The sequence below is a fragment of the Protopterus annectens genome, chromosome 3.part0 (genome assembly GCF_019279795.1).
Source record: "Protopterus annectens isolate FY-2018-M chromosome 3.part0, PAN1.0, whole genome shotgun sequence".
Lineage (NCBI taxonomy): Eukaryota > Metazoa > Chordata > Ceratodontiformes > Protopteridae > Protopterus > Protopterus annectens.
Genome location: NC_056731.1, coordinates 238,252,753 through 238,274,074, shown reverse-complemented (window position 1 = coordinate 238,274,074; position 21,322 = coordinate 238,252,753).

Sequence of the window (21,322 nt, the reverse complement as noted above, 5' to 3'; positions counted from 1 at the left end):
AGTGCATTCCTGCAACTGCACTGTCTGGATAATAACTCTGTTTCTGCTTTCTGTGCCTTAAACCAGATATACCTGTTACTCAAGCTGTGCTGAGAGACTGTCTTACTGCCTGCTCTGATCTTCAGAAAAGATAAGTGTTTATTCTCATTTTTCATATGCACTTTTGATATAATATCTCTGTAATCTGTGCAACTGCTTTTTTTGTCCTTTTTTGTGAAAGTGAGCTAATCTCTGTTAGTGTTGACCTCAGTTTGTAATGAAATCCTTTGTCAAGAGGCCTATTTGCTTACTTAGTGAGAGAAAGGGAATATAACTGGTTTCATCTGGGAAGGGCATTCCTGCAACTGTATTGTCTGGATAATAGGTCTTTTTCTGCTTTCTGTGCCTTAAGTCAGATATACCTGTTACATAAGCTGTGCTGAGAGACTGCTTGCTGCCTGCTGTGATATTCAGAAAAGAAAAGTATTTCTTCTCATTTTTCATCAGCACTTTTGATTTAATATCTCTGTGATCTGTACAACTTCTTTTTACTGTCCTTTTTTTGTGAGCCAGGGCTAATATTTGTAAGAGTAGACTTCAGTTTGTAGTGAAATCCTTGGTCTAGAGGACTATCTGCTTACTTAGTGAGAGAAAGTGAACAGAAGTGGTTTTGTCTGGCAGGGCATTCCTGCAACTGTATTGTCTGGATAACAGGTCTGTTTCTGCTTTCTGTGCCTTAAATCAGATATACATGTTACTCAAGCTGTGCTGAGAGACTGACTTACTGCCTGCTGTGATATTCAGAAAAGATAAGTATTTAATCTAATATTTCATCTGCACTTTTGATTTAATATCTCTGTAATCTGTACAACTGCTTTTTACTGTCCTTTTCTTGTGAGATAGTGCTAATATCTGTTAGTATCGACCTCAGTTTATAGTGAAATCCGTTGTCTAGAGGATTATCTGCTTACTTAGTGAGAGAAAGTGAACTGAACTGGTTTTGTCTCGGCAGTGCATTCCTGCAACTGTATTGTCTGGATAATAAGTCTGTTTCTGCTTTCTGTGTCTTAAATCAGATATACCTGTTACTCAAGCTGTGCTGAGAGACTGTCTTACTGCCTGCTGTGATATTTAGACAAGATAAGTGTTTATTCTCATTTTACGTCTACACTTTTGATATATCTCTGTAATCTGTGCAACTGATTTTTACTGTCCTTTTTTGTGAGTCAGAGCTAATATCTGTAAGTGTAGACCTCAGTTTATAGTGAAATCCTTTGTCTAGAGGCCCATATGCTTACTTAGTGAGAGTAAGTGAACAGAACTGGTTTCATTTGGGCAGGGCATTACTGCAACTGTATTTTCTGGATAATAGGTCTTTTTCTGGTTTCTGTGCCTTAAATCAGCTATATCTGTTACTTAAGCTGTGCTGAGACACTGACTTGCTGCCTGCTGTGATATTGATAAAAGATAAGTGTTTATTCTCGTTTTTTTCTGCACTATTAATTTAATATTACTTTAATCTTTACAACTGATTTTTACTGTCTTTCTGTTGTGAGGTAGAGCAAATATCTATTAGTGCTGATCTCAGTTTATAGTGAAATCCTTTGTCTAGATTCCTATCAGCTTACTTAGTGAGAGAAAGTGAACAGAGCTGGTTTAATCAGGGCAGGGCAATCCTGCAACTGTATTGTCTGGATAATAGGTCTGTTTCTGCTTTCTATGCCTTAAATCAGATATTTCTGTTCGTCAAGCTATGCTGAGAGACTGACTTATGGCATCCTGTGATATTCAGAAAAGAAAAGTGTTTATTCTCATTTTTCGTCTGCAGTTTTGATTTAATATCTTTATAAACTGTACAAGTGCTTTTTACTGTCCATTTGTTGTGAGATAGAGCTAATACCTGTAAGTGTTGACCTCAGTTTGTAGTGAAATCCTTTGTCTTGGGGCCTATCTGCTTACTTAGTGAGAGAAAGTGAACAGAACTCGTTTCGTCTGGCAGGGTATTCCTGCAACTTTATTGTCTGGATAATAGATTGGTTTCTGCTTTCTGTAGCTTAAATCAGATACACCTGTTAGTCAAGCTGTACTGAGAGTCTGACTTACTGCCTGCTGTGATATTCAGAAAATATAAGTGTTTATTCTCATTTTTTTTGTCTGCACTTTTGATTTAATATCTCTGTAATCCGTACAACTGCTTTTTACTGTTCTTTTGTTGAGAGCCAGATCTAATATCTGTTAGTGTTGACCTCACTTTGTAGTGAAATCCTTTGTCTAGAGGTCTATCTGCTTACTTAGTGAGGGAAAGTGAAGATAACTGGTTTAGTCTGGGCAGGGCATTCCTTCAACTGTATTTTCTGAAATATAGGTCTGTTTCTTCTTTCTGTGCCTTAAATCAGATATAACTGTTACTCAAGCTATGCTGATATACTGACATAGCACCTGCTATGATATTCAGAAAAGATAAGTGTTTATTCTCATTTTTCATCTGCACTTTTGATTTAATATCTCTGTGATCTGTACAGCTGCTTTTTGCTGTCCCTTTCTTGTGAGATAGTGCTAATATCTGTTAGTATTGACTTCAGTTTATAGTGAAATCTGTTGTCTAGAGGACTATCTGCTTACCTAGTGAGAGAAAGTGAACAGAACTGGTTTCGTCTGGCATGGCATTCCTGCAACTGTATTGTCTGGATAACAGGTCTGTTTCTGCTTTCTGTGCCTTAAATCAGATATACCTGTTACTCAAGCTGTGCTGAGACACTGACTTACTGTCTGCTGTGATATTCAGAAAAGATAAGTGTTTAAAATCTGTGCAACTGCTTTTTACTGTCCTTTTTTGTGAGAAAGAGCTATTCTGTGTTAGTGTTGACCTCAGTTGGTAGTGAAATCCTTTGTCTAGAGGCCTATTTGCTTACTTAGTGAGAATAAGTGAACAGAACTGGTTTCATTTGGGCAGGGCATTACTGCAACTGTATTTTCTGGATCATAGGTCTGTTTCTGGTTTCTGTGCCTTAAATCAGATATATCTGTTACTTAAGCTGTGCTGAGACACTGACTTGCTGCCTGCTGTGATATTGAGAAAAGATAAGTGTTTATTCTCGTTTTTTTCTGCACTATTAATTTAATATTACTTTAATCTTTACAACTGCTTTTTACTGTCCTTCTGTTGTGAGGTAGAGCAAATATCTAGTAGTGCTGATCTCAGTGTATAGTGAAATCCTTTGTCTAGAGGCCTATCAGCTTACTTAGTGAGAGGAAGTGAATAAAACTGGTTTAATCAGGGCAGGGCAATCCTGCAACTGTATTGTCTGGATAACAGGTCAGTTTCTGCTTTCTGTGCCTTAAATTAGATATACCTGTTACTCAAGCTGTGCTGAGAGACTGACTTACTGCCTGCTGTGATATTCAGAAAAGATAAGTGTTTTTTCTCATTTTTTGTCTGTACTATTGATTTAATATAACTTTAATCGTTACAACTGCTTTTTACTGTCCTTTTCTTGTGAGATAGAGCTAATATCTGTTAGTGCTGACCTCAGATTGTAGTGTAATTTGTTGTCTAGAGGCCTATCTGCTTCCTTAGTGAGAGAAAGTGAACAGAACTGGTTTCGTCTAGGCAGGGCATTCCTGCAATTGTATTGTTTGGATAATAAGGTCTGTTTGTGCTTTCTGTGCCTTAAATCAGATATTACTGTTACTCAGGCTGTGCTGAGAGACTGACTTACTGGCTGCAGTGATATTCAGAAAAAGATATGTGTTTATTCTCATTTTTCATCTGCACTTTTGATTTAATATCTCTGTAATCTGTGCAACTGCTTTTTACTGTCCCTTTTTGTGAGAAACAGATAATCTATGTTAGTGTTGACCTTAGTTGGCAGTGAAATCCTTTGTCTAGAGGCCCATATGCTTACTTAGTGAGAGTAAGTGAACAGAACTGGTTCATTTGGCAGGGCATTACTGCAACTGTATTTTCTGGATAATAGGTCTTTTTCTGGTTTCTGTGCCTTAAATCAGATATATCTGTTACTTAAGCTGTGCTGAGACACTGACTTGCTGCCTGCTGTGATATTGATAAAAGATAAGTGTTTATTCTCGTTTTTTTCTGCACTATTAATTTAATATTACTTTAATCTTTACAACTGATTTTTACTGTCCTTCTGTTGTGAGGTAGAGCAAATATCTATTAGTGCTGATCTCTGTTTATAGTGAAATCCTTTGTCTAGAGGCCTATCAGCTTACTTTGTGAGAGAAAGTGAATGGAACTGGTTTAATCAGGGCAGGGCAATCCTGCAACTGTATTGTCTGGATAATACGTCTGATTCTGATTTCTATGCCTTAAATCAGATATTTCTGTTAGCCAAGCTATGCTGAGAGACTGACTTATGGCCTCCTGTGATATTCAGAAAAGAAAAGTGTTTATTCTCATTTTTCGTCTGCAGTTTTGATTTAATATCTTTATAAACTGTACAAGTGCTTTTTACTGTCCATTTGTTGTTAGATAGAGCTAATATCTGTAAGTGTTGACCTCAGTTTGTAGTGAAATCCTTTGTCTTGGGGCCTATCTGCTTACTTAGTGAGAGAAAGTGAACAAAACTGGTTTCGTCTGGCAGGGCATTCCTGCAACTTTATTGTCTGGATAATAGATTGGTTTCTGCTTTCTGTAGCTTAAATCAGATACACCTGTTAGTCAAGCTGTGTTGAGAGTCTGACTTACTGCCTGCTGTGATATTCAGAAAAGATAAGTGTTTATTCCCATTTTTCATCTGCATTTTTGATTTAATATCTCTGTAATCTCTACAACTGCTTTTTACAATCCTTTTGTTCTGAGCCAAAGCTAACGTCTATTAGTGTTGACCTTACTTTGTAGTGAAATCCTTTGTCTAGAGGACTATCTGCTTACTTAGTGAGAGAAAGTGAACAGAACTGCTTTTGCCTGGGCAGGGCATTCCTGCAACTGTATTGTGTGTATATTAGTTCTGTTTCTGCTTTCTGCGCCTTAAATCAGATATACCTGTTACTTAAGCTGTGCTAAGAGACAGACTTACTTCCTCCTGTGATATTCAGAAAAGATGTGTTTATTCTCATTTTTTGTGTGCCCTTTTGATTTAATATCTCTGCAATTTGTACAGCTGCTTTTTACTATCCTTTTGTTGTGAGACAGTGCTAATATCTCTTAGTATTCACCTCAGTGGGTAGTGAAATCCTTTGTCTAGAGGCCTATCTGCCGAAAGTGAACAGAACTGGTTTTGTCTGGGCAGGGCATTTTTGCCACTGTATTGTCTCGATAAAAGATTTGTTTGTGGTTTCTGTGCCTTAAATCAGATATACTTGTTACTCAAGCTGTGCTGATACACTGACCTTACTGCATGCTGTGATATTCAGAAAAGATAAGTGTTTATTGTCATTTTTTTCTACACTATTGATTTTATTTCTTAAATATTTAAAACTGCTTTTTACTGTCCTTCCATTGTGAGATAGAGCTAATATCTGTTAGTGTTGACCTCAGTTTGCAGTGAAATCCTTTGTCTAGAGACCTATCAGCTTACTTAATGAGCGGAAGTAAACAGAACTGGTTTCATCTGGGCAGGGCATTTCTACATCTGTATTGTCTGGATAATAGGTCTGTTTCTACTTTCTCTGCCTTAAATCAGATGTACCTGTTACTCGAGCTGTGCTGAGAGACTGATTTACTGCCTGATATGATATTCAGAAAAGTTTGGATTTGTAAAAGGCAGACCATTTCTCCTAAACCTGATTGACTTCTTTGAAGCAGTCACCAAAACCATAGATGAGGGTAAAATGGTTCACATAGCTTATCTAGATATCGCCAAGGCTTTCGACACCATCCCCCAAGCTCACTAAACTAGGTATAAATCCCTATGTCACAAGATGGGTTGCCAACTAGCTCACGGACAGAACCCACACTGTGAAAGTAGTGGATTCCAAATCCGACTTCAGACCAGTGACAAGTGGAGTACCACAGGGTTCAGTCCTGGGTCCTCTCCTGTTTGGTATCTACTTCTTTGAAGTGCAGGCTAACACAGAATGTCTTTGGCTAACAAAGTTTGCAGATGACTGCAAACTAGGAGCCATAATTGAAACTCCTAACGATGTGGAACAACTACAACTGAGACAGATACCTGGTGTCAAAGCCATGGCCTGAAGCTCAATGCCAAAAAGTGTATTGCCATCCCCTTTGGTAAAAACTCTGTACCCATGAACTACCACATAGCTGGTAGTCTACTTAATGCCGAAAATGTGATAAGAGACCTTGGGACACAGGTGGACAGTAGTCTCTGCTTTGATTATCACATCGCCACAGTGGCCAGGAAATCCTTCTATGTGGCTTATCTCATCACAAAAGGATTCTCATCCAGAAAAAAAGAGGTCATTGTTCCCCTGTACTCATCACTCATTAGACCCATTATAGATTACAACGCCCCTTTTGGTATGTACTTCACAAGACATCTACAACAACTGGAAAGACCACAGAAATACCTCACAAAGAGGATTACTGGCCTCAAACATATGCCCTACGCAAACCATCTCAAAAAACTACAGCTTTACTCCTTTGCATATCACCTACTCAAGGGCGATCTCTGCCTAACATACAAAGCTATGTCAAACCCAGAGCTGTTGGACATGCTCCACTTAAAGAAATCCCAATCCCTCCGAGCTACACGCTCTAGGGACCTAAACCTTATCACCACAATAAACAGAACATGCTGGAGGGATAGATTCCTGTCCCAGAGACTTCCCATACTCTGGAACAGACTACCTATCTATGTCAAAAAGAGCTCCTCATTAGCACTCTTCAAGAAAAATCTTGATGATTGGATGGGAAATGGGAAATTCATGGGAAAAAATAATTTTTTGGGTTGGGTGGCCTTGGGTGGCATTTTTTTGTAGGCTTATATAGGCCCTAGGGCCAATAGCCCTACCTACCTACTGAACCTATGAACCTATAAAATGTTTATTCTCTTTTTTTTTTTTTTTTTTTTTTTTGATTTCTCTCTCAACTCAACTGTACTTTTTTTTTTTACTTTGTTTTGAGATAGAGGTTGTATCTGTAAGTTCTGGCCTTAGTTTGTAGTGTAATTCTTTGTCTAGAGTCCTATCCTATCTGTGAGTAGTGAGAGAGTGAGGAAAACTGGTTTTGTGTAGGCAAAGCATTCCTGCAACTGTATTGTCTGGATAATAGGTCTGTTTCTGATTTCTGTGCCTTAAATCAGATTTACCTTTAGCTCAGGCTATGCTGAGAGACTGACTTACTGCCTTCTGGGATATTCAGAAAAAGGTAAGTGTTTATTCTTATTTTTCGTCTACACTTTTGATTTAATATCTCTGTGATCTGTACAACTGCTTTTTACTGTCCTTTGGTTGTGAGACAGAGCTAATATCTCTTAGTGTTCACCTCAGTGGGTAGTGAAATCCTTTGTCTAAAGGCCTGTTTGCAGAAAGTGAACAAGACTAGTTTTGTCAGGGCAGGGCATTCTTGCAACTGTGTTGTCTGGATAAAAGGTTTGTTTCTGGTTTATGTGCCTTAAATCAGATATACTTGTTACTCAAGCTTTGCTGAGACACTGACTTACTGCCTGCTGTTATACTCAGAAAAGATAAGTGTTTATTCTCATTTTTTTCTGTACTATTTATTTTGTATTTCTTTAATCTGTACAACTGCTTTTTACTGTCCTTCCATTGTGAGATAGAGTTAATATATGTTAGTGTTGACCACAGTTTGCAGTGAAATCCTTTGTCTAGAGACCTATCAGCTTACTTAGTGAGAGGAAGTGAACAGAACTAGTTTCATTTGGGCAGGGCATTCCTGCAACTGTATTGTCTGGATAATAGGTCTGTTTCTGCTTTCTCTGTCTTAAATCAGAAATACTTGTTACTCAAGCTGTGCTGAGAGACTGACTTACTGCCTGATGTGATATTCAGAAAAGATAAGTGTTTATTCTCTTTTTTCATTTGCACTTTTGATTTAATATCTCTGTAATCTGGACAACCGCTTTTTACTGTCATATTGTTGTGAGATAGAGCTAATATCTGTTAGTAGTGACCTCAGTTTCTAGTGAAATTCTTTATCTAGAGGCCTATCTGCTAACTTAGTGAGAGAAAGTGAACAGCACTGGATTCATGTAAGCAAAGCATTCCTGCAACTGCATTGTCTGGATAATAGGTCTGTTTCTGCTTTCTGTGCCTTAAATCAGATATAACGTTTACTCAAGCTATGCTGAGATTCTGACTTACTGCCTCCTGTGATATTCAGAAAAGATGTTTTTATTCTCATTTTGTGTCTGCAGTTTTGATTTAATATCTCTGTAATCTGTACAACTGCTTTTTACTGTCCTTTTGTTGTGAGATAGAGCTAATATCTGTTAGTATTGACCTCAGTATGTAGTGAAATCCTTTGTCTAGAGGACTATCTGCTTACTTAGTGAGACAAAGTGAATAGAACTGGTTTCATCTGGGCAGGGCATTCCTGCTACTGTATTGTCTGGCTAATAGGTCGGTTTCTACTTTCTGTGCCTTAAATCAGATATACCTGTTACTCAAGCTGTGCTGAGCGACTGACTTACTGCCTGCTGTGTTATTCAGAAAAGATAAGTGTTTTTTCTCATATTTTGTCTGTACTATTGATTTAATATCTCATTAATCTTTACAACTGCTTTTTACTGTCCTGTTTTCATGAGCCAGAGCTAATATCTGTTAGTGTTGACCTCAGTTGGTAGTGAAAACCTTTCTCTGGAGGCCTATTTGCTTACTTAGTGAGAGTAAGTGAGCAGCACTGGTTTCATCTGATCAGGGCATTCCTGCAACTTTATTGTCTGGATAATAGGTATGTTTCTGGTTTCTGTGCTTTTAGTCATATATACCTTTTACTCAGGCTGTGCTGAGAGATTGTCTTACTGCTTGCTGTGATATTCAGAAAAGATAAGTGTTTATTCTCATTTTTTTGTCTGCACTTTTGATTTAATATCTCTGTAATCTGTACAACTGCTTTTTACTGTTCTTTTGTTGAGAGCCAGAGCTAATATCGGTTAGTGTTGACCTCACTTTGTATTGAAATCCTTTGTCTAGAGGTCTATCTGCTTACTTAGTGAGGGAAAGTGAAGAGAACTGGTTTAGTCTGGGCAGGGCATTCCTTCAACTGTATTTTCTGAAAAATAGGTCTGTTTCTTCTTTCTGTGCCTTAAATCAGATAAACATTTTACCCAAGCTGTACTGATATACTGACATACCACCTGCTATGATATTCAGAAAAGATAAGTGTTTATTCTCATTTTTCATGTGCACTTTTGATTTAATATCTCTGTGATCTGTACAACTGCTTTTTGCTGTCCTTTTCTTGTGAGATAGTGCTAATATCTGTTAGTATTGACCTCGGTTTATAGTGAAATCCGTTGTCTAGAGGACTATCTGCTTACTTAGTGAGAGAAAGTGAACAGAACTGGTTTCGTCTGGCAGGACATTCGTGCAACTGTATTGTCTGGATAACAGGTCTGTTTCTGCTTTCTGTGCCTTAAATCAGATATACCTGTTACTCAAGCTGTGCTGAGAGACTGATTTACTGCCTGCTGTGATATTCAGAAAAGATAAGTGTTTATTCTCATTTTTCGTCTGCACTTTTGATATAATATCTCTGTAATCTGTGCAACTGCTATTTACTGTCCTTTTTTGTGAGAAAGAGCTATTCTGTGTTAGTGTTGACCTCAGTTGGTAGTGAAATCCTTTGTCTAGCGGCCTATCTGCTTACTTAGTGAGAGTAAGTGAACAGAACTTGTTTCATTTGGGCAGGGCATTACTGCAATGGTATTTTCTGGATAATAGGTCTGTTTCTGGTTTCTGTGCCTTAAATCAGATATATCTGTTACTTAAGCTGTGCTGAGACACTGACTTTCTGCCTGCTGTGATATTGAGAAAAGATAAGTGTTTATTCTCATTTTTTTCTGCACTATTAATTTAATATTACTTTAATCTTTACAACTGCTTTTTACTGTCCTTCTGTTGTGAGGTAGAGCAAATATCTATTAGTGCTGATCTCAGTTTATAGTGAAATCCTTTGTCTAGAGGCCTATCAGCTTACTTAGTGAGAGAAAGTGAACAGAACTGGTTTAATCAGGGCAGGGCAATCCTGCAACTGTATTGTCTGGATAACAGGTTGGTTTCTGCTTTCTGTGCCTTAAATTAGATATACCTGTTACTCAAGCTGTGCTGAGAGACTGACTTACTGCCTGCTGTGATATTCAGAAAAGATAAGTGTTTTTTCTCATTTTTTGTCTGTACTATTGATTTAATATAACTTTAATCGTTATAACTGCTTTTTACTGTCCTTTTCTTGTGAGATAGAGCTAATATCTGTTAGTGTTGACCTCAGTTTGTAGTGTAATTCATTGTCTAGAGGCCTATCTGCTTCCTTAGTGAGAGAAAGTGAACAGAACTGGTTTTGTCTAGGCAGGGCATTCCTGCAATTGTATTGTTTGGATAATAAGGTCTGTTTGTGCTTTCTGTGCCTTAAATCAGATATTCCTGTTACTCAGGCTGTGCTGAGAGACTGACTTACTGCCTGCAGTGATATTCAGAAAAGATAAGAGTTTGTTCTCATTTTTTGTCCTTACTTTTGATTTAATATCTCTGTAATCTGTACAACTGCTTTTTCCTGTCCTTTTTTGTGAGCCAGAGATAATATCTGTTAGTGTTGACCTTGGTTGGTAGTGAAATCCTTTGTCTAGAGGCCTACCTGCTAACTTAGTGAGAGAAAGAGAACAGAACTGGTTTCTCTGGGCAGTGCATTCATGCAACTGCATTGTCTGGATAATAAGTCTGTTTCTGCTTTCTGTGCCTTAAACCAGATATACATGTTACTCAAGCTGTGCTGAGAGACTGTCTTACTGCCTGCTCTGATCTTCAGAAAAGATAAGTGTTTATTCTCATTTTTCATCTGCACTTTTGATATAATATCTCTGTAATCTGTGCAACTCCTTTTTCTGTCATTTTTTGTGAGAGAGAGCTAATCTCTGTTAGTGTTGACCTCAGTTTGTAATGAAATCCTTTGTCAAGAGGCCTATTTGCTTACTTAGTGAGAGAAAGGGAATATAACTGGTTTCATCTGGGAAGGGCATTCCTGCAACTGTATTGTCTGGATAATAGGTCTTTTTCTGCTTTCTGTGCCTTAAGTCAGATATACCTGTTACACAAGCTGTGCTGAGAGACTGCTTACTGCCTGCTGTGATATTCAGAAAAGAAAAGTATTTATTCTCATTTTTCATCAGCACTTTTGATTTAATATTTCTGTAATCTGTACAACTGCTTTTTACTGTCCTTTTTTGTGAGCCAGGGCTAATATTTGTAAGAGTAGACCTCAGTCTGTAGTGAAATCCTTTGTCTAGAGGACTATCTGCTTACTTAGTGAGAGAAAGTGAACAGAAGTGGTTTTGTCTGGCAGGGCATTCCTGTAACTGTATTGTCTGGATAACAGGTCTGTTTCTGCTTTCTGTGCCTTAAATCAGATATACTTGTTACTCAAGCTGTGCTGAGAGACTGACTTACTGCCTGCTGTGATATTCAGAAAAGATAAGTATTTATTCTAATTTTTCATCTGCACTTTTGATTTAATATATCTGTAATCTGTACAACTGCTTTTTACTGTCCTTTTCTTGTGAGATAGTGCTAATATCTGTTAGTATTGACCTCAGTTTATAGTGAAATCTGTTGTCTAGAGGACTATCTGCTTACTTAGTGAGAGAAAGTGAACAGAAGTGGTTTTGTCTGGCAGGGCATTCCTGCAACTGTATTGTCTGAATAACAGGTCTGTTTCTGCTTTCTGTGCCTTAAATCAGATATACCTGTTACTCAAGCTGTGCTGAGAGACTGTCTTACTGCCTGCTGTGATATTCAGAAAAGATAAGTGTTTATTCTCATTTTACGTCTACACTTTTGATATATCTCTGTAATCTATGCAAATGATTTTTACTGTCCTTTTTTTGTGAGAGAGAGCTAATCTCTGTTAGTGTTGACCTCAGTTTGTAGTGAAATCCTTTGTCAAGAGGCCTATTTGCTTACTTAGTGAGAGAAAGGGTATATAACTGGTTTCATCTGGGAAGGGCATTCCTGCAACTGTATTGTCAGGATAATAGGTCTGTTTCTGCTTTCTGTGCCTTAACTCAGACATACCTTTTACAAAAGCTGTGCTGAGAGACTGCTTACTGCCTGCTGTGATATTCAGAAAAGAAAAGTATTCTCATTTTTCATCAGCACTTTTGATATAATATCTCTGTAATCTGTACAACTGCTTTTTACTGTCCTTTTTTGTGAGCCAGGGCTAATATTTGTAAGAGTAGACCTCAGTCTGTAGTGAAATCCTTTGTCTAGAGGACTATCTGCTTACTTAGTGAGAGAAAGTGAACAGAAGTGGTTTTGTCTGGCAGGGCATTCCTGCAACTGTATTGTCTGGATAACAGGTCTGTTTCTGCTTTCTGTGCCTTACATCAGATATACCTGTTACTCAAGCTGTGCTGAGAGACTGACTTACTGCCTGCTTTGATATTCAGAAAAGATATGTGTTTTTTCTCATTTTCTGTCTGTACTATTGATTTAATATCACTTTAATTGTTACAACTGCTTTTTACTGTCCTTTTCTTTTGAGATAGAGCTAATATCTGTTAGTGTTGATCTCCGTTTGTAGTGTAATTCTTTGTCTAGGTGCCTATCTGCTTCCTTAGTGGGAGAAAATGAACAGAACTGGTTTCGTCTGGCAGGACATTCGTGCAACTGTATTGTCTGGATAACAGGTCTGTTTCTGCTTTCTGTGCCTTAAATCAGATATACCTGTTACTCAAGCTGTGCTGAGAGACTGATTTACTGCCTGCTGTGATATTCAGAAAAGATAAGTGTTTATTCTCATTTTTCGTCTGCACTTTTGATATAATATCTCTGTAATCTGTGCAACTGCTATTTACTGTCCTTTTTTGTGAGAAAGAGCTATTCTGTGTTAGTGTTGACCTCAGTTGGTAGTGAAATCCTTTGTCTAGAGGCCTATTTGCTTACTTAGTGAGAGTAAGTGAACAAAACTGATTTCATCTGGGAAGGGCATTACTGCAACTGTATTATCTGGATTATACATCTCTTTCTGGTTTCTGTGCCTTAAATCAGATATACCTGTTACTCAAGCTGTGCTGAGACACTGACTTGCTGCCTGCTGTGATATTCAGAAAAGATAAGTGTTTATTCTCATTTTTTCTGCACTATTAATTTAATATTTCTTTAATCTTTACAACCGCTTTTTACTGTCCTTCTGTTGTGAGATAGAGCAAATATCTGTTAGTGCTGACTTCAGTTTATGGTGAAATCCGTTGTCTAGAGGCCTATCAGCTTACTTAGTGAGTGAAAGTGAACGGAACTGGTTTAATCAGGGCAGGGCATTCCTGCAACTGAATTGTCTGGGTAATAGGTCTGTTTCTGCTTTCTATGCCTTAAATCAAATATACCTGTTACTCAAGCTGTGCTGAGAGACTGACTTACTGCCTGCTGTGATATTCAGAAACGATAAGAGTTTTTTCTCATTTTTTGTCTGTACTATTGATCTAATATCTATTTAATCTTTATAACTGCTTTTTACTGTCTTTTTTATTGTGAGCCAGAGCTAATATCTGTTAATGTTGACCTCAGTTGGTAGTAAAATCCTTTGTCTAGAGGCCTATTTGCTTACTTAGTGGGAGTAAGTGAACAGAACTGGTTTTGTCTAGGCAGGGCATTCCTGCAATTGTATTGTTTGGATAATAAGGTCTGTTTGTGCTTTCTGTGCCTTAAATCAGATATTCCTGTTACTCAGGCTGTGCTGAGAGACTGACTTACTGCCTGCAGTGATATTCAGAAAAGATAAGAGTTTGTTCTCATTTTTTGTCCTTACTTTTGATTTAATATCTCTGTAATCTGTACAACTGCTTTTACTGTCCTTTTTGTGAGCCAGAGATAATATCTGTTAGTGTTGACCTTGGTTGGTAGTGAAATCCTTTGTCTAGAGGCCTACCTGCTAACTTAGTGAGAGAAAGAGAACAGAACTGGTTTCTCTGGGCAGTGCATTCATGCAACTGCATTGTCTGGATAATAAGTCTGTTTCTGCTTTCTGTGCCTTAAACCAGATATACATGTTACTCAAGCTGTGCTGAGAGACTGTCTTACTGCCTGCTCTGATCTTCAGAAAAGATAAGTGTTTATTCTCATTTTTCATCTGCACTTTTGATATAATATCTCTGTAATCTGTGCAACTCCTTTTTCTGTCATTTTTTGTGAGAGAGCTAATCTCTGTTAGTGTTGACCTCAGTTTGTAATGAAATCCTTTGTCAAGAGGCCTATTTGCTTACTTAGTGAGAGAAAGGGAATATAACTGGTTTCATCTGGGAAGGGCATTCCTGCAACTGTATTGTCTGGATAATAGGTCTTTTTCTGCTTTCTGTGCCTTAAGTCAGATATACCTGTTACACAAGCTGTGCTGAGAGACTGCTTACTGCCTGCTGTGATATTCAGAAAAGAAAAGTATTTATTCTCATTTTTCATCAGCACTTTTGATTTAATATTTCTGTAATCTGTACAACTACTTTTTACTGTCCTTTTTTGTGAGCCAGGGCTAATATTTGTAAGAGTAGACCTCAGTCTGTAGTGAAATCCTTTGTCTAGAGGACTATCTGCTTACTTAGTGAGAGAAAGTGAACAGAAGTGGTTTTGTCTGGCAGGGCATTCCTGTAACTGTATTGTCTGGATAACAGGTCTGTTTCTGCTTTCTGTGCCTTAAATCAGATATACTTGTTACTCAAGCTGTGCTGAGAGACTGACTTACTGCCTGCTGTGATATTCAGAAAAGATAAGTATTTATTCTAATTTTTCATCTGCACTTTTGATTTAATATATCTGTAATCTGTACAACTGCTTTTTACTGTCCTTTTCTTGTGAGATAGTGCTAATATCTGTTAGTATTGACCTCAGTTTATAGTGAAATCTGTTGTCTAGAGGACTATCTGCTTACTTAGTGAGAGAAAGTGAACAGAAGTGGTTTTGTCTGGCAGGGCATTCCTGCAACTGTATTGTCTGAATAACAGGTCTGTTTCTGCTTTCTGTGCCTTAAATCAGATATACCTGTTACTCAAGCTGTGCTGAGAGACTGTCTTACTGCCTGCTGTGATATTCAGAAAAGATAAGTGTTTATTCTCATTTTACGTCTACACTTTTGATATATCTCTGTAATCTGTGCAACTGATTTTTACTGTCCTTTTTTTGTGAGAGGGAGCTAATCTCTGTTAGTGTTGACCTCAGTTTGTAGTGAAATCGTTTGTCAAGAGGCCTATTTGCTTACTTAGTGAGAGAAAGGGTATATAACTGGTTTCATCTGGGAAGGGCATTCCTGCAACTGTATTGTCAGGATAATAGGTCTGTTTCTGCTTTCTGTGCCTTAACTCAGACATACCTTTTACAAAAGCTGTGCTGAGAGACTGCTTACTGCCTGCTGTGATATTCAGAAAAGAAAAGTATTCTCATTTTTCATCAGCACTTTTGATATAATATCTCTGTAATCTGTACAACTGCTTTTTACTGTCCTTTTTTGTGAGCCAGGGCTAATATTTGTAAGAGTAGACCTCAGTCTGTAGTGAAATCCTTTGTCTAGAGGACTATCTGCTTACTTAGTGAGAGAAAGTGAACAGAAGTGGTTTTGTCTGGCAGGGCATTCCTGCAACTGTATTGTCTGGATAACAGGTCTGTTTCTGCTTTCTGTGCCTTACATCAGATATACCTGTTACTCAAGCTGTGCTGAGAGACTGACTTACTGCCTGCTTTGATATTCAGAAAAGATATGTGTTTTTTCTCATTTTCTGTCTGTACTATTGATTTAATATCACTTTAATTGTTACAACTGCTTTTTACTGTCCTTTTCTTTTGAGATAGAGCTAATATCTGTTAGTGTTGATCTCCGTTTGTAGTGTAATTCTTTGTCTAGGTGCCTATCTGCTTCCTTAGTGGGCGAAAATGAACAGAACTGGTTTCGTCTGGCAGGGCATTCCTGCAATTGTATTGTTTGGATAATAAGGTCCGTTTGTGCTTTCTGTGCATTTAGTCAGATATACCTGTTACTCAAGCTGTGCTGAGAGAATGACTTACTGCCTGCTGTGATATTCATAAAAAGGTAAGTGTTTATTCTCATTTTTCATCTGCACTTTTGAATTAATATCTCTGTAATCTGTACAACTGTTTTTTACTGTCCTTTTGTTGTGAGCCAGAGAAAATATCTGTTAGGGTTGACCTCAGTTTGTAGTGAAATCCTTTGTCTAGAAGCCCATCTGCTTACTTAGTTAGAGAAAGTGAGCAGAACTGGTTTCATCTGGGCAGTGCATTCCTACAACTGTATTGTCTGGATAATAAGTCTGTTTCTGCTTTATGTGCCTTAAATCAGATATACCTGTTACTCAAGCTGTGCTGAGAGACTGTCTTACTGCCTGCTGTGATATTCAGAAAAGATAAGTGTTTATTCTCATTTTTCATCTGTACTTTTGATTTAATATCTCTGTAATCTGTACAACTGCTTTTTACTGTCCTTTTTTGTGAGAAAGAGCTAATCTCTGTTAGTGTTGACCTTAGTTGGCAGTGAAATCCTTTGTCTAGAGACCCATATGCTTACTTAGTGAGAGTAAGTGAACAGAACTGGTTTCATTTGGCAGGGCATTACTGCAACTGTATTTTCTGGATAATAGGTCTTTTTCTGGTTTCTGTGCCTTAAATCAGATATATCTGTTACTTAAGCTGTGCTGAGACACTGACTTGCTGCCTGCTGTGATATTGATAAAAGATAAGTGTTTATTCTCGTTTTTTTCTGCACTATTAACTTAATATTACTTTAATCTTTACAACTGATTTTTACTGTCCTTCTGTTGTGAGGTAGAGCAAATATCTATTAGTGCTGATCTCAGTTTATAGTGAAAGCCTTTGTCTAGAGGCCTATCAGCTTACTTAGTGAGAGAAAGTGAACGGAACTGGTTTAATTGGGGCAGGGCAATCCTGCAACTGTATTGTCTGGATAATAGGTCTGTTTCTGCTTTCTATGCCTTAAATCAGATATTTCTGTTAGCCAAGCTATGCTGAGAGTCTGACTTATGCCCTTCTGTGATATTCAGAAAAGAAAAGTGTTTGTTCTCATTTTTCATCTGCAGTTTTGATTTAATATCTTTGTAAACTGTACAAGTGCTTTTTACTGTCCATTTGTTGTGAGATAGAGCTAATATCTGTAAGCGTTGACCTCAGTTTGTAGTGAAATCCTTTGTCTTGGGGCCTATCTGCTTACTTAGTGAGAGAAAGTGAACAGAACTGGTTTCGTCTGGCAGGGTATTCCTGCAACTTTATTGTCTGGATAATAGATTGGTTTCTGCTTTCTGTAGCTTAAATCAGATACACCTGTTAGTCAAGCTGTGCTGAGAGTCTGACTTACCGCCTGCTGTGATATTCAGAAAAGATAAGTGTTTATTCCCATTTTTCGTCTGCATTTTTGATTTAATATCTCTGTAATCTCTACAACTGCTTTTTACAATCCTTTTGTTCTGAGCCAAAGCTAATGTCTATTAGTGTTGACCTCACTTTGTAGTGAAATCCTTTGTCTAGAGGACTATCTGCTTACTTAGTGAGAGAAAGTGAACAGAACTGCTTTTGCCTGGGCAGGGCATTCCTGCAACTCTATTGTGTGTATATTAGTTCTGTTTCTGCTTTCTGTGCCTTAAATCAGATATACCTGTTACTTAAGCTGTGCTAAGAGACAGACTTACTTCCTCCTGTGATATTCAGAAAAGATGTGTTTATTCTCATTTTTTGTATGCACTTTTGATTTAATATCTCTGTAATTTGTACAACTGCTTTTTACTATCCTTTTGTTGTGAGACAGAGCTAATATCTCTTAGTATTCACCTCAGTGGGTAGTGAAATCCTTTGTCTAAAGGCCTATCTGCCGAAAGTGAACAGAACTGGTTTTGTCTGGGCAGGGCATTTTTGCAACTGTATTGTCTCGATAAAAGGTTTGTTTGTGGTTTCTGTGCCTTAAATCAGATATACTTGATACTCAAGCTGTGCTGATACACTAACTTACTGCATGCTGTGATATTCAGAAAAGATAAGTGTTTATTCTCATTTTTTTCTACACTATTGATTTTATATTTCTTAAATCTTTACATCTGCTTTTTACTGTCCTTCCATTGTGAGATAGAGCTAATATCTGTTAGTGTTGACCTCAGTTTGCAGTGAAATCCTTTGTCTAGAGACCTATCAGCTTACTTAATGAGCGGAAGTAAACAGAACTGGTTTCATCTGGGCAGGGCATTTCTACATCTGTATTGTCTGGATAATAGGTCTGTTTCTACTTTCTCTGCCTTAAATCAGATATACCTGTTACTCGAGCTGTGCTGAGAGACTGATTTACTGCCTGATATGATATTCAGAAAAGTTTGGATTTGTAAGCTTATTCTCATTTTTCATCCCCACTCTGATTATAGATAAGCTCACTAAACTGTACAAACTCATGCGTCACAAGATGTTGTAACAATCATACGGACAGAACCCACTGTGAAAGTAGTGGGATTCCAACAAACTTCAGACCAGTGACAAGTGGAGTACCACAGGGTTGAGTCCTGGATCCTCTCCTGCTTTTACAGTCCTTCTTTGAAGTGAGATACAGCTAATGTCTTTAGTGTTAACAAAGTTTGCAGATGACTGCAAACCTTTGTCAAATGAGGACTATCTGCTTACTTAGTGAGAAAGTGAGACAGAACTGCGCCACTGAGACAGATACCTGTCAAGTGTATGGCCTGAAGCTCAATGCCAAAAGTTCTATTTCCCCTTTGTAAAAACTGTACCTGAACTACCACATAGCTGGTAGTCTACTTAATGCCGAAAATGTGATAAGAGACCTTGGGACACAGGTGGACAGTAGTCTCTCCTTTGATTATCACATCGCCACAATGGCCAGGAAATCCTTCTATGTGGCTTATCTTGTCACAAAAGGATTCTCATCCAGAAAAAAAGAGGTCATTGTTCCCCTCTACTCATCACTCATTAGACCCATTATAGAGTACAGCTTCCCTTTTGGTATGTACACATCTACAACACTGAAAAGACACAGAAAATACCTCAACAAGAGGGATTACTGGCCTCAAACATATCTCTGCAATTTGTACAACTGCTTTTACTTGTCCTTCTCTGTAACATACAAAGCTAATATCCCAGAGCTGTTGGACATGCTCACTTAAAGAAATCCCAATCCCTCTGAGCTACATGGACCTACTTAGTCAGACAATAAACAGAACATGCTTTGCTGGCAGACTCCCATTCCTGCAGAGACTTTATACTCTGGAACAGACTACCTATCTATGTCAAAAGAGCTCTCATTAGCACTCTTTGATTTCTGGGAAATGGGAAATTCATATACCTGATATACCTGTTACTCAAGCTGTGCTGAGAGACTGACTTACTGCCTGCTGGGATATTCAGAAAAAGGTAAGTGTTTATTCTTATTTTTCGTCTGCACTTTTGATTTAATATCCGTGTGATCTGTACAACTGCTTTTTACTGTCCTTTTGTTGTGAAACAGAGCTAATATCTCATAGTGTTCACCTCAGTGGGTAGTGAAATCCTTTGTCTAAAAGCCTGTCTGCAGAAAGTGAACAAAACTAGTTTTGTCAGGGCAGGGCATTCTTGCAACTGTGTTGTCTGGATAAAAGGTTTGTTTCTGGTTTATGTGCCTTAAATCAGATATACTTGTTACTCAAGCTTTGCTGAGACACTGACTTACTGCCTGCTGTTATACTCAGAAAAGATAAGTGTTTATTCTCATTTTTTTCTGCACTATTTATTTTGTATTTCTTTAATCTGTACAACTGCTTTTTACTGTACTTCCATTGTGAGATAGAGTTAATATATGTTAGTGTTGACCACAGTTTGCAGTGAAATCCTCTGTCTAGAGACCTATCAGCTTACTTAGTGAGAGGAAGTGAACAGAACTAGTTTCATTTGGGCAGGGCATTCCTGCAACTGTATTGTCTGGATAATAGGTCTGTTTCTGCTTTCTCTTCCTTAAATCAGAAATACCTGTTACTCAAGCTGTGCTGAGAGACTGACTTACTGCCTGATGTGATTTTCAGAAACGATAAGTGTTTATTCTCTTTTTTCGTCTGCACTTTTGATTTAATATCTCTGCAATCTGTACAACTGCTTTTTACTGTCCTATTGTTGTGAGATAGAGCTAATATCTGTTAGTAGTGACCTCAGTTTCTAGTGAAATTCTTTGTCTAGAGGCCTATCTGCTGACTTAGTGAGAGAAAGTGAACAGCACTGGATTCATGTAGGCAAAGCATTCCTGCAACTGCATTGTCTGGATAATAGGTCTGTTTCTGCTTTCTGTGCCTTAATCAGATATAACTTTTACTCAAGCTATGCTGAGATTCTGACTTACTGCCTCCTGTGATATTCAGAAAAGATGTTTTTATTCTCATTTTGTGTCTGCAGTTTTGATTTAATATCTCTGTAATCTGTACAACTGCTTTTTACTGTCCTTTTGTTGTGAGATAGAGCTAATATCTGTTAGTATTGACCTCAGTGTGTAGTTAAATCCTTTGTCTAGAGGACTATCTGCTTACTTAGTGAGACAAAGTAAACAGAACTGGTTTCATCTGGGCAGGGCATTCCTGCTACTGTATTGTCTGGCTAATAGGTCATTTTCTACTTTCTGTGCCTTAAATCAGATATACCTGTTACTCAAGCTGTGCTGAGCGACTGACTTACTGCCTGCTGTGTTATTCAGAAAAGATAAGTATTTTTTCTCATATTTTGTCTGTACTATTGATTTAATATCTCATTAATCTTTACAACTGCTTTTTACTGTCCTGTTGTCATGAGCCAGAGCTAATATCTGTTAGTATTGACCTAAGTTGGTAGTGAAATCCTTTCTCTGGAGGACTATTTGCTTACTTAGTGAGAGTAAGTGAGCAGAACTGGTTTCGTCTGATCAGGGCATTCCTGCAACTGTATTGTCTGGATAATAGGTATGTTTCTTGTTTCTGTGCCTTTAGTCATATATACCTTTTACTCAAGCTGTGCTGAGAGATTGTCTTACTGCACGCTGTGATATTCAGAAAAGATCAGTGTTTATTCTCATTTTTTTGTCTGCACTTTTGATTTATTATCTCTGTAATCTGTACAACTGCTTTTTACTGTTCTTTTGTTGAGAGCCAGAGCTAATATCGGTTAGTGTTGACCTCACTTTGTATTGAAATCCTTTGTCTAGAGGCCTTGTCTGTTTGGTGGAGAAAGAAATTTTCCCGGG